This window comes from Rhincodon typus, chromosome 29, assembly GCF_021869965.1.
Source record: "Rhincodon typus isolate 14 chromosome 29, sRhiTyp1.1, whole genome shotgun sequence".
Classification (NCBI taxonomy): domain Eukaryota; kingdom Metazoa; phylum Chordata; class Chondrichthyes; order Orectolobiformes; family Rhincodontidae; genus Rhincodon; species Rhincodon typus.
This window is the reverse complement of record NC_063360.1, coordinates 6,115,248-6,127,906: the sequence shown is the minus strand read 5'-3', so window position 1 is coordinate 6,127,906 and position 12,659 is coordinate 6,115,248. Positions and strand designations below refer to the sequence as shown.

Genomic DNA, 12,659 nt, shown 5'->3' with positions numbered 1-12,659 from the left:
TCATCCAGCTCTACACCGTGTTATCTCTATTTTCTGGTCAAGTGATTTTGGCAGGCATGTTAAAGTGTCCCAGCTCATTTATTAGTATTCTTTCAAATTGAAGTACAAGGTTTTTAATTTAGTTGATAATGATTAATAGTTGATATTTTATATCACAGCAATGCCTTCTAAACAATCTGTTAATAGGATGTGAGCTATTACACTTGAGAAGGTGGTGGTGAGCAGCCTTCTTGAAATGCTGTAGTCCATGTGGTAAAAGTATACCCAAAGTGCTGTAATAAGTGTGTTCTAGGATTTTGATCCAGTGACTAAAGGAATGCTGATAGTACTTACAAATGAGGATGGTGCGTGGCTTGGAGGGGAACCTGCAGGTGGTGGTGTTCACGTACATCTGTTGTCATTCCAGATGATAGGCGTTGTGGGTTTGGAAGCCGCTTCAAAAGAGCCTTGGTAATATGAAGCAGTGTGTCTTATCGATGGTTCACACTGCTGTCAATGCATGGCAGTAGTGGGGGACTGAATGTTGAAGGTGGTAAATGGGGTGCAAAACAAATGAGTTGTTTTGTCTTAGATGGCATCATGCTTGAGTGTTGTTGGAGCTGCACCCATCCAGGCAAGTGGGGAGTATTCCTTTGCACTTCTGACTTGTGAGTATGGACAAACTGCAAAAATTTATCTTTTATTTTAATATAAAAAATATTCAAGGACTTTGCTTCTTCAGCCTTTGAGGGAGACAGTTCCAAAAGCTCATGACCCTTTATGAGAGAGAAAATAGTTTATCTCACCTTAAGTGTGCAACCGCATATTTTTAAGTAAAAATACCCCTAATCCTAGATTCTCTCAAAAGATGATATTCCAGTATAGTATATCTACCAATTTCCTCTATCGACAGCAAACGTTAATTCTCAAAAATGTCCAACGATTTGGTTAAACATGATTTGCCTTTCATTAAACCATATTGACTTGCCTGATTCATTTGAACTCTTCTAAATGCACTGCTATATTGTCATTAAGAATAGCTTCTAACATCAGGACTACTTCTCTAGTGATTTATTGAGCTCCTCCTTACTTCCATTTCCTGATTTGCAGCTATTTCTATGGCATTACTTGAATCCTCTGTAGTGAAGACTGAGACAAATTTCAGTTCATCTAGTGATTCCTTATTTTCCAGTATTAATACCCCAGACACACACTGCATAGGACTAATACACACTTTGTTAACCCTTTTATTTGATGTATCTATTGAAACTCTTCCCTATCAATGTTTCTATTTCTATCTAGCTTTATCCCATCAAGTTTTTCTCTCAAATCTTTGCTCTTTCTTTGCTTTTTCAAAACACTTTCTCCAATCTTCTGGTCAACAAACAATCTTTGCATTATTAAATGCTTTTCTTTAAATTTGATATTACTATTAACCTTTTTAAGGTAACCATAGATGGTCGGCCCTCCTCTTGTTGGAATTTATCTACCGTGTATATTCTGAAATTCTCTAAATGTTTGCCATTTCATTGCTGTTATCTCTTAACCTAGCAAGGTTTCATGCCCTTACAATTGTCCTTACTTAAAAACACTAGCTTAGGAACCACTATTCTCTCTCAAACTAAATTTAAAATTTAATAGTATTATGGTTGCTGCTACCTGGGGGCACCTTCATTGAGGTCATTAATTAATACTAACTCATTGTACCATTCCAAATCTAATATAGTCTGCTTTCTTGTGGCTGCTCCAAGAAATTGCCCTGAAATCATTTTATGAATTCCTTGTCCAAACTACATTTGTCCATCTGATTCCTCCAGTCTATATGTAGAATAAAGTCAACCATGATTATCACCATATCATTCTGACAAACTCCCATTATTTCCTTTTATACTTCATCCTAACATACGGTTATTATTAGGGAACCTGTACACCGTTCCTTCAAGTGACGTATCATTTTCCATGTCTCATCTCTGTTCAAGTCACTTCTACATCTTGGTTCCCTGAACTTGTTGTCCTGCTCTATTGTACTAATACCATCACTAATTGGGAACCACCCCTTCATCGTTTGCAAAGTTCCATTCATCCTGAATAACATGTACTCTTCAATATTCAGAATCTCTTTCTTTGTGCTATCTATATGGATCACAATGACTGATCCTCCACTTTCATTGTATGTTCCTCTCTATCCTTAAGCAGATGTCCTGATTCTGGTACATATGTTCCATGCCTTCTGGACTCTTGTTCTCTGTAGCAAAGAACAGAGAGAATCTCCCTCCCTGTTCTGTTTCCGACTATCATTATTTCCCAATCTGTTCCTTTCATTTGAATCGCTTCCTGTGCCACCGTGCTATAGTCAGTTCATCTACCCTGCAGCCCTTACTTTCATGCAAACTAGCAGAAAGAACCTCAAACCTCTTGGATGATTACAATTTCAATTGAAGTTTTATTATTCTCTTATGGTTATCAGGCTAAAACTCGCTCATCCTAAACCCAAGAAAATCTTGTGTTTGGCTTCCTACTGCTACAGTTTACATTTTTGACTGAAGCATGGTATAGCCTCAACCTAAACTTTTGTTGTGACTGACAGAGGTTGGAAAGTGGGGAGCCAGATCATGCCTTCCGACCTGGTCACAAAACCCAGCAAGTGTGTGGTTAAAAATATTATTTGTCACTTATCAACCTATGCCAGAATGCTGTGTGAGCTGTTTCATTATCTGAAGACTTGAGTGGTACTGAATGTATACTGTCTAATCTGTAACCATGCCAATTTCTGACCTTAACATGGAGGACCGAGGATACAACTGTGAGGAACTCCTCCAGTGATGTCTTTGGAGGCCAAATGCTTCAGCCCATCAAGGAAAACCATCTTCCTTTCTGCTCGGATGACTCCAGCCAGCAAACCTTGATTTCCATAGACTTCAATTTTGCTAGATCCCCTTGGGAAAATGCTGCCCTGATGTCAAGGGCAAATGCTCCTAATTGACTGCTGATATTTAGCTCTTTGTCCATTTTGGATCAAAAGTTGTAATGAGCACTGCAAATGTGAATGGAGATGAATTTGGTAGAATCCAAACTGAACTTGGTGATCAGGTCATTGCTCTATGAATATTACCTGTTAGTACTATGTTGTCATCCTGTTGATGACTGAGAGTACACTCTGGGTATTGGAGTGGTGCTGTTTTTTTTTGTCAACAATATATCTGGGTAATTTTCCACATTGTGGTGTGGTTGTGATGATGTAGCTGTACTGGAATTCTGGACTAGGATTTGTCGAATTCTGGAGCATATCTTCAGTACAATTGACAGGATGTTGTGAGGCACCATTGTCTTTGGTGAATTAAAAGGTTTTAACAATTTTTGGTATTATGTGGAGTGAACAGAATTGCCTGAATATTGGCACCTATAATAATAGTGAACTCAGGAAGTGGTGGAAATGGATCATCCAGTCAGCACTTCTAGCTGAAGATGTTGCAATTTTTCACTGATGTCTTTTACACTGATTTCATGAATCATAGAATCCCTACAGTGTGGAAACAGGCCATTTGGCCCAACAAGTCCACACCAACCCTCAGAACACCCACCCAAACCCGTCCTGCTATAACCCTCTTAATCTACACATCCCTGAATACTACGGGCAATTTAGCATGGCCAATCCACTCACCTGCACATCTTTGGACTGTAGGAGGAAACCGGAGCACCTGGAGGAATCCCACGCAGACACTGGGAGAATGTGCAAACTCCACGCAGACAGTTGCCCGAGGATGAAATTGAACTTAGGTCCCTGGTGCTGTGAGGCAGCAGAACACTGCTGTGCAGCCCGCTGATATGCTGGACTTTCTCATGATTTGAGATGGGTTATTTGTGGATCTTTCTTTTTTGTGAAAGTCCATTTAGTTGTCCACTACCATTCACGACAGGGTGTGGCAGGACCGCAGAACTTTAATTTGATTCAGGATTGTGTAGGATCGCTTAGCCCAGCCTATTGCATGCTGCTTTTGTTGTCTAAAATACATGTAGTTCAGTGTTGTAGATTCATCAGGCTCAAATTTCTTTAGGTATGGCCAATGATGCCGTCCTGAACTCCTTTTTAAGTTAGAATTGCTCCCGTGGCTTGATGGTAATTGTGATCTGTCATATTTATCATTTCACCATGTTGCAATGAATGCAAATGTTGCTGCTGCTAATGACCCAGAAGCCTTGTAATGTCAAGCTTTCAGCTGATAGATCTGTCTGAATCTGTACAATTTAGCATGATGGTCATGCCATACAATGTGACTTGATTGTTCTCAGTGCGAAGCTGGGTCTTCATCCCTACAAGGACTGTATAAAGGCCACTTTTATCAATGCTGCCATAGACAGATGTATATGTGGCAGGTAGAATGGTCAGGACAGTATTACGCAGATCTTTCCTGACTGGTTCCTTCATCCCTTGTCATTGGTCCAGTCTGGTGGATACATCTTTCAGGACTCAGTAATGTGCCACAGAGCTACTCTGAAGTCTCCAGCTTTCTACCCTCTTCTTCAAACTGTTAGTCAACATTGGCTGATGAATAAGTACTCTTCGATGTAGGTGGTACATTGCGGAGGTTTCCTTGACCATGTTTGCTCAAATGTCATTCAGCTTCATCGATTCTTGGGGTCATTTCCTCCCACCTGTATATCAGTGTACCATATCCTCCTGCTGGGTCTCTGCTACCAATAGGTGGTTGATGGATGTGGCTGGGACATTGGCTCTGATCTGATTTTTGTGAGATAGTGACTATCTCAGGCTGTTGCTTAATATTGTCTTCATTTTATCCTTCAGTTTGTTAACTTTTTAGTGAAGTTTTTGACTGAGTAACAAGGAGAATTGCTGAAAGTAATACAGTGGTTCGTGTCTATATGGATTTTAGTAAGGCATTTGACAAGGTCCCACATGCAGACTGCACACACAAATTACAACCCATGGGATAGACAGGAGTGTGATGTATTGGATCCAAAATTGGCTCAAAAGTTTGAAAAGAAGGATAATAGTTGACCAGTGTTTTTGTGAATGGAAAGCAATTTCCAGTGGTGTTTCACGGGACTCGGTGTTGGGATTCTTGTAATTTTTGGTATATATTAATGTAGATTCAAATGTGTAAGGCATGGTTGGGAAATTTACAGATAAAAATTCATATGTAGTTGAGAGTGAAGACCATAATGGTTGACTGGAGGATACTATGGTATGGTTGTCTGGGTGGAAAAGTGGCAAATAGAATTTTAGTCTGGAGAAGAGTAAGGTTATGCCTTTGGGAATGGCAAAGAAAAGCAAAGCAAAGGAATACATGGTAAAAAGGAGGAAGCTTATGTCCATATGTTCTGAAAGGTTGCAAAACTGGTAGGTAAGGTATAAAGAAGTCCTATGGGATGTTTTCCTCCGTTTAGTGAAACATTCAAGATTAAAGAGGGGATGTAATGCTGGAACAATACAAGACACTGGTTTGGCTACATTTGGGAATTTTGTCTACACACCTGATCACCACAATAGAGAAAGGACGTAAATCTTCTCTGTACTTTCTCTCTAGAACAATTATGAGAATATTGCTAGGGCTGGAAAATTGTAGATATGAAGGAAGCTTGAATAGGTTATGATTGTTTACCTTAAAACAGAAGTGTGAATTAATTGAGGTGCACAAAATAATGAGGGACTTCAATAACGTGGGCATGGAAGACTAGTTTCTCCTTGTGACATGTGAATTAGGAGAGGCCCAGATTTAAGTTGATTGGTAGAAGGGTTAGATGGGACATAGGAAAAACTTAACAGTGGTGGGTTTTCAGAATTTGCTGTCTGGTTTGATGATTTAAGGTGAAATCCTAAATTTGTGCAGATCCAGATTCCTTTTAAACATGAAATGCTGTAATTTTCTATGATTCAGGGACTGGACTGGGATTAGATGGGCTGCTAGTTTATTCAGCTGGTGCAAACATGATGGGCTAAATGGCATCTTTTTCTGCCATGACTTTTCTATGGCTCCGTGAAGTCGAGGTTGTAGAGTATCATTTGACCCTATTTCCTAATAGTCATGAATACTCCTGTTCAGAGTGAGGACCATGGACAATCTCAAAGTATGAATTACTTTAATAATTAATTGTCTGTGGGTTTTGGAAGGGAAAAACCACCTAGGCTCTTAATCAATTCATCTTTACTGGAAATGCTGGTATATGAATATCAAGTGAAATCAGGCTGTTTTTCCTTTCTCTTCGTCACTAGTCTAGGGTACTGAGCTTAACTGTAAACGCTCTGTCACTGCTTTAGCTGAGATCTGATATTTCGGTATAGGCCAAGATTTGAACTGGCATCCCCACATCATTATGATTAAGTAGGCAGTGGTTTTACCACCAAACCATTAGAGCAGGTTTTCATCTCAAATCCATCTCCTCCTTCCTTTTGTGTAAAGGGTCAGTCTTCAATGAAAATCAGTAATGAATGGCAGCATTTGGACACAGCACACTAATGCAGACATCTATGCCTTGGAAGGACTGGACCTTGAGACGGCTCCCTTATTTCACACTTGCAACATTCTTAACCATACCTGAATCATTAGCAAAGTAACAATCTAGTGCTGATTGAAGGTGATTCAGAACCTGGTGTACTAGTTTCATCCAGTCATTGGGAGACGGACTGGAAGCCAGGCCTCCTGAATAAACTTGACAATACTACAGAATTTAAACCTGAAATATCACAAACTACATCTACCAACAACAGAACATAATTAAATGCTGATTAATTGTACAAAACATTGTTAAATCCAAAATTCATAACATTCAGAACAAAATTCGTTAACTGATAACAATGCTGTTCCAAAGCCAACCTCAGAAGAGGCACCCCTGCTATTGCATTAATGAATGTTGTCAACATACTTGTGCACCTGTCTGAACTCTATTGGGTCAATTGTACAGCATTTCCATGCTGAATCTTATTCTTGGCAAGGTTCACGATGTGGCACTGCTGGTTGGACTGGGGCATACAAAATCAGAAGTCACATGACACCAGGTTATAGTCCAACAAGTTTATTTGAAATTACAAACTTTCGGAGCACTGGTCTTTCATCAGGTGAAGTGTTCACTTCTCCCACCAGTATTATCAGGTCCCATTTGGGAACTCCCTATCTGAGAGGGCAGGTTTGTGATTTTCCATAGAATTGCATCTTTAATGGGGCCAACGCAACATAAAAAGTCTTCTGCCAGCACAATTCCAAGCATTACAATAAGACCATATGCCAAAAGAATACATCTCAACCATTCCTGACATTAGCAAGTTCCAAACTTTAAGCACTATCTGGCTAAAAATATTTCTCCTGAAATCACATTTGTGTTTGTTAGTGTGTACCTCACATTTACATTTGTACAATTGGTGTGAGTAATGAAACACAATTTATGCACAAATCAATTCAGAGCAAGAGCAATGTGAAGCACTTCAAAATCAGGTTGACTCTGCTGTGTCGCTTGACTGCGACAAACGGGCAGTAAGAAAATAAGCTTTGAAAAGTTGACAATATCAACTCACATTTGGTGTTTCAATACCAACGTACTGTTCACTTGAAACAAATTTGAAGAAAGGTTGGTTGTGGAGTCTGCAGTAATTTACCAGTTTTAAGATTCTGTAACATTTGGAAGGAATTCCCTGGATTCTGCTGTTAATGACAAATAAGACTTCAAAAGACATTAAATTTGGGCACCATCAATAGTCCCACAATTTGAAAGTGACATCTACTCATGGTTGTGAATTTCTGCCGGACATTTTTTCATGTGACTCACCAAACTGAATCTTGACCGGCAGATCTTTGTGTGCATGAGCTGTACTAAATGAGAGGAGCTTGTGATCAAATTCCACCGTCTGCCGTGGCAAGATGCAAATGCTGGTTCCTGGAATGTTGTCCGGGTCTCTGGATTAACAATCCAGCAATAACACAACTAGGCCATTGCCTCCCCCTATAATCCTGGTCCAGGAATATGCTAAGTTTGGTACAGATTTCCAACTATTTGGATATTTACAATACGTCTGAGAACTGAATCCAAAAATATCAGGAAAAGTCCCTGTCCTTAAATCTTCCAAGTTCCCTTAAATTACTTAGCGATACAGAGTGGGAGACTGAGTTTACAGACCAGTCTTAGATTTAAGCTTTATCTAAGTGTAGCTTCACGCTCTTAACGGTTGGTTATTTTCAATGTCTGGACTCATGCATGGACATTTGGGAATATTATTGAAACTTGTAATTGTGGAACTGACCTCCAGTATAACTACCTTGTTCTCTTCACAGATGCTGACTGACTTGATGATTGCTTCCAGCATTTTCAGCAACTGCAATATTTTCTTTGTTTTGACAAGTTTTAGAATCACACGATAAGGTGACATACGTGGAAGTTTCTAAAAATGTGTACAGTTTAACACATCACAAAAATTGAAATTACAGGAGTTGTAATGACAGGGTCTCTTCAGTTGTAGGTGCTCTGAGAAGCTTTGTGATCAAAAGAAGTACTTGAATTCAGACCTTCATGTTTAGTTTCAAATGAAAAAGAGTATTAACATTACTTGAATGAATTAGTGAATGTTGTTGCACAGTGCACTTGATGGGCCGAATCCTGCTTCACACTGTAAGGATTCCATGATTCTAGGTGATTATATGAACTGTGTAATTTGGAATTCAAAGCAAATTTTATTACAAACGCTAGAGGGCAGCAATGTATCAAACGGCAGCTTCTCTGTGGCCTGTGGATTTTAAATCGGGACCAAGGACAGCAACCAATTCAATGTAAGGGAATCACTAAAATCCAATGGGAAATTAAGCCAACAGTACCTTACTCAAAGATTGGTAAGAATATGAAAGTCACTTTAACAAGGAAAAGTCAAGTAGATAGCTTAGACATAATCTAGTTTCTTCTTAGATAACATGTGAGTAGGGACTGAAGAGAAGAATAACCTCAAGAGTTTGGTGAAAAGGGACAGAAGAGGCTCATATAGACTATAAACTTTCACAAACTAGTTGGACCAATGGCTTATTAATGTGCTGTATGCTCAATGATCAGAATCTTGCCGACTTTGTGTGTTTTGCAGATGGCAGGATCATGTCTGGGTTTTTAACTGGACCCTGCTTGGGAAGAATTTTAGTAGAATCTTACTTCAGATAACAAATTAGGCATTCGTCTCAGATCACTGTCCAGTACGGAATGATGAACAGAATTCAAAGTCAAGAATGTGTTAAAATGCAAAATTTAAGGTCCAGTTGGTAGACTTTATAGTGGCTGCACTTTCTTTTTTGTCTTTCAGGGGAAATGGATGCATAACATGCAGGAGAGATGTCTGAACTGTGAAGAAGTCCTATTACTGGCAATCATGATGCCAATTGTGGAGAGTGCATTTGAAATTGACAGCCTGGTCTGATGCCATACCTCCAATGAAGGGAGAGATAAGGAGCCAACAGAGAGTGGGTGAAAGCATTATATGTAATCACAGAAATGAATTTGAGCTGTCCATTTGAATCACGAAAATAAATTTCACGATCAGCATGTGCAGGCCTGTAACTGCAGTTGCCATGTTTTTCACTAACTGAGTCCTTATCTCTATTGCGTGGAAAATATTGGTGGTGCAGCAGGAGCTGTGAGAGAAGGCAACTCTTTTCTGTCTGAGGAGGAGCAGAACTGTGAGGAATCACTGTTACGGGAATCATACAAGCCCTTCACTAACACTAAATCCTTCACTATCAACATCTTTGGCTTACTGTTGACTCGAAACTTAACTGAATAAATCATGTTAATATTGTCACCAAAAGATAGGGTGGGAGTTTTGTAATTTTTCTGTTGAACTTTTGGAAACTCATCTCTTGATTCTCAAAGAGCTGTTCACCATCTTGAATACACAGGTCAACAATGTTAAGCAACCTGTCTAATTTGTATTGCATCGACATTTTAAAAAAAACAGTACCTGAAATGGTGCAGAATAGGTTCAGTATGTATCATTCATGAGATGCATTGAAGCATTTTGCTAAGGATCCTTCAACAGTACCTTCTGAATCTGCAGCCTGTGTCACTTATGAGATTGGGGGGAGCAGATTCACAGGGAGACACCATTATCTGCAAGGGTCCCTCCAAATCATGTAACATCTTGACTTTGAACCATATCCTTGTTCCAGCATTGTTACTTTGCTGAAACCATAGGTCTCCATTCCTAATAGCACTCAGTGTAATTATACCACAAGGACTGCAACATGAGGAAGTTGACACACCGCTACCATTCAAGGGCAGGTGGGAATGGACAGTAAATGATAACCTTGCCAGTGATTCTCAAGTTCCATGAATTACCTTGCTGGAACCCAAGTTGTGGTCAAATGGGTGGTACAAGATGTGGAGCAAGCGGTGAAAGCATTGACAACTGTAAGGAGTCCCCATGAATATACTGAAGTCATTACCGTTATGCTTAACTCCACATCAATTCTCAATTTCACTGAAGGTGGTATTCAGTTATTGAGTGCTTATGGGGTGATCTGTTGGCATCTGTCAATGTTTCCTGAGGCAGTGTGCACCTTTTCACGGAAGATGGAGGGATCCTTCTTTTCCATAAGTAGTAATTTGACTGAGGCATATGAGTATGTTACATCTTCTATTAAGTGTGGTGAACCTCATAGAAATTCATATTAGCTAGTGACAACAGATGTAGAGGCAGTGCAATTGCAGCCTTGAAAAGCACAGATGGCTCAAAGCTGCATCAAACCACAGTCAAGTGCTCTCCCACTTGTTAACAGGAAAGTGCAGGTTGCACTGAAAGAATGAAGGAGACCAGATGATGACGTTGTGGCCTTATTCAAGCCTTTCAGTTTCTTGTCACTTCCTGGATTCCTCTGACTGGGGCTGCCCTGCACGGATGCAGGTGGAGCAGTGAATACCTGGGCCTTCATTGGCACCACGACCCATAGGAAATTTGTCATTACCAGAATTAACATTTCAGGTGCAGTGACCCTTTTTTAATGATTCAAATGGGCAGCTCGGATTCATTTCCATGATTATAATATAATGCTTTACCCCGCTTCCTGGCTCTTCCTTCCATTCAGAAGAAGGGTCTCGAGATCCAAAATGTTAAGTCTGATTTCTCTCCACAGATGCTGCCAGACCTGAGTTTTTCCAGCAATTTCTGTTTTTGTTTCTGATTTCCAGCATTTGCAGTTTTTTTTTATATCATCCTGCTCAGCTGGTTGTACTATGTAGAAATATGAGGAAGAGAATATGGAAGAAATTTTAACTACATAGGGTTCAACTTGGTGTCTTCATTATTGTAAGTGTCACAATGAATAGCTTTACTGTGATTAAAATATTTATCCTGTCTATTTTCGGTTTCATGTAGTTCTTCATAGCCGATTACTCGTTGACCAAAAGGAGCTGAATGAATGCTTCAGGTTTTAAGGTGATGAGGGGTAGTGGTTTGGGCTTACGTGAAACAATAAGATCTGCCTTTTTAGAGTAATGTTTAGCTTGGGGTCACACTGACATGGGCACCATCAGTGCAGGACCGAACCCCATGTGAATTTTGCCTAGATGAGGGTGTTATCAGCTTCCCAAACATACATGGCAATCGGCATAGGCATTAGCAGCTCCTCTGGATGGGCAAACTCTGTTGTCAGATCCTTGTCCCTCGTCCCTGCTTAAAATATGGTTCCAGTGACTTGCTCAGTCTGTCATGCCCTGTGCTACAAGTTTTCAAAGATTTTGTGTGGTGGTGTCTCGCACTCTGCATGAGCTGGTGCTACAGAGAAGTGTGGAGGTGGCACCTAAAGGGGGTGCTGCCTAATCAGCACTTGTGGTGAGACAGTAAGTCTGCAGATGCTGGAAGCTGGAGTCAATAAATGTGGGGCTAGAAAAGCACAGCCCACGAGACAGCATCTGAGGAGCAGGAAAGTTAATGTTTTTGGGCTAAAACCCTTCATCATCAGGTGGTGGTGTTAAAGAAGTGAAACCAGATCCTGCTCAAGTTGACAGTAGCACTTTGCTTAACATGAGAACATATTTTAATTTCCTTGTCTTTCCTCTCTTTTTAATCACTCTCATTCTGTTTTGATTATTGAATCTTGGCTCTCACGTGATCGCTGTACAATTTGTATCAGGAAGACAAGAAATAAATACAAAGCCTTGAAGAACTTTACAAGTACTGACACTGATATTAGCCTAAACAATTAAAGCTTGTTTGGTGGTTGGTTGTGTAGACCATCTTATAGGCTGAAAGTGTTGTAGATGGTAGATCAGAGGCTTGTGGGGAATTCCTGAGGTTCGGGCTCAGACAGCTGAGGGTATCCTGAATAGTGGCGTGATTAAAATTGGCGTTGCTAAAGAGGCCAGTATAAAAGGAATACAGCTATCTCAGAGACTTGAGAGGAAATACACGGATAGGGAAAGGTGAGATTCTGTAGGAATCTGAAAACGAAGAATGTAATTTTTAAATTCCTCATTAGGAGTCAATGAAAAACAGTAAACATGGGTAAGTTCTCAGTTTTCTTTTGCTACTTTTCCTTACTTCGATGTTCTTTCCAACTTTAACTAGGTTTGATGAAAATTGACATAATGAAACAGAAAAATCAGGACTCCTTTCTTTGTTGATAGACTTTATTAAGTGTTCAATTTTCTACACAGATCACTAGACCCAATTGTTTTCCCTTTATATTTACCCAGTTACA

At 39.8% G+C, this 12,659-nt stretch overlaps 1 long non-coding RNA gene across 1 annotated transcript in view; it reads left to right on the top strand.

The window, feature by feature from the left end:
- The window catches only part of LOC125486526, a 21,885-nt gene extending 12,378 nt beyond the window's left edge, over nt 1-9,507 (top strand). The window contains exon 2 of the long non-coding RNA XR_007265182.1: nt 9,269-9,507. This is a non-coding gene — a long non-coding RNA (uncharacterized LOC125486526). The remainder of the gene's footprint in view (nt 1-9,268) is intronic.
- Nucleotides 9,508-12,659: the final 3,152 nt, after the last annotated feature.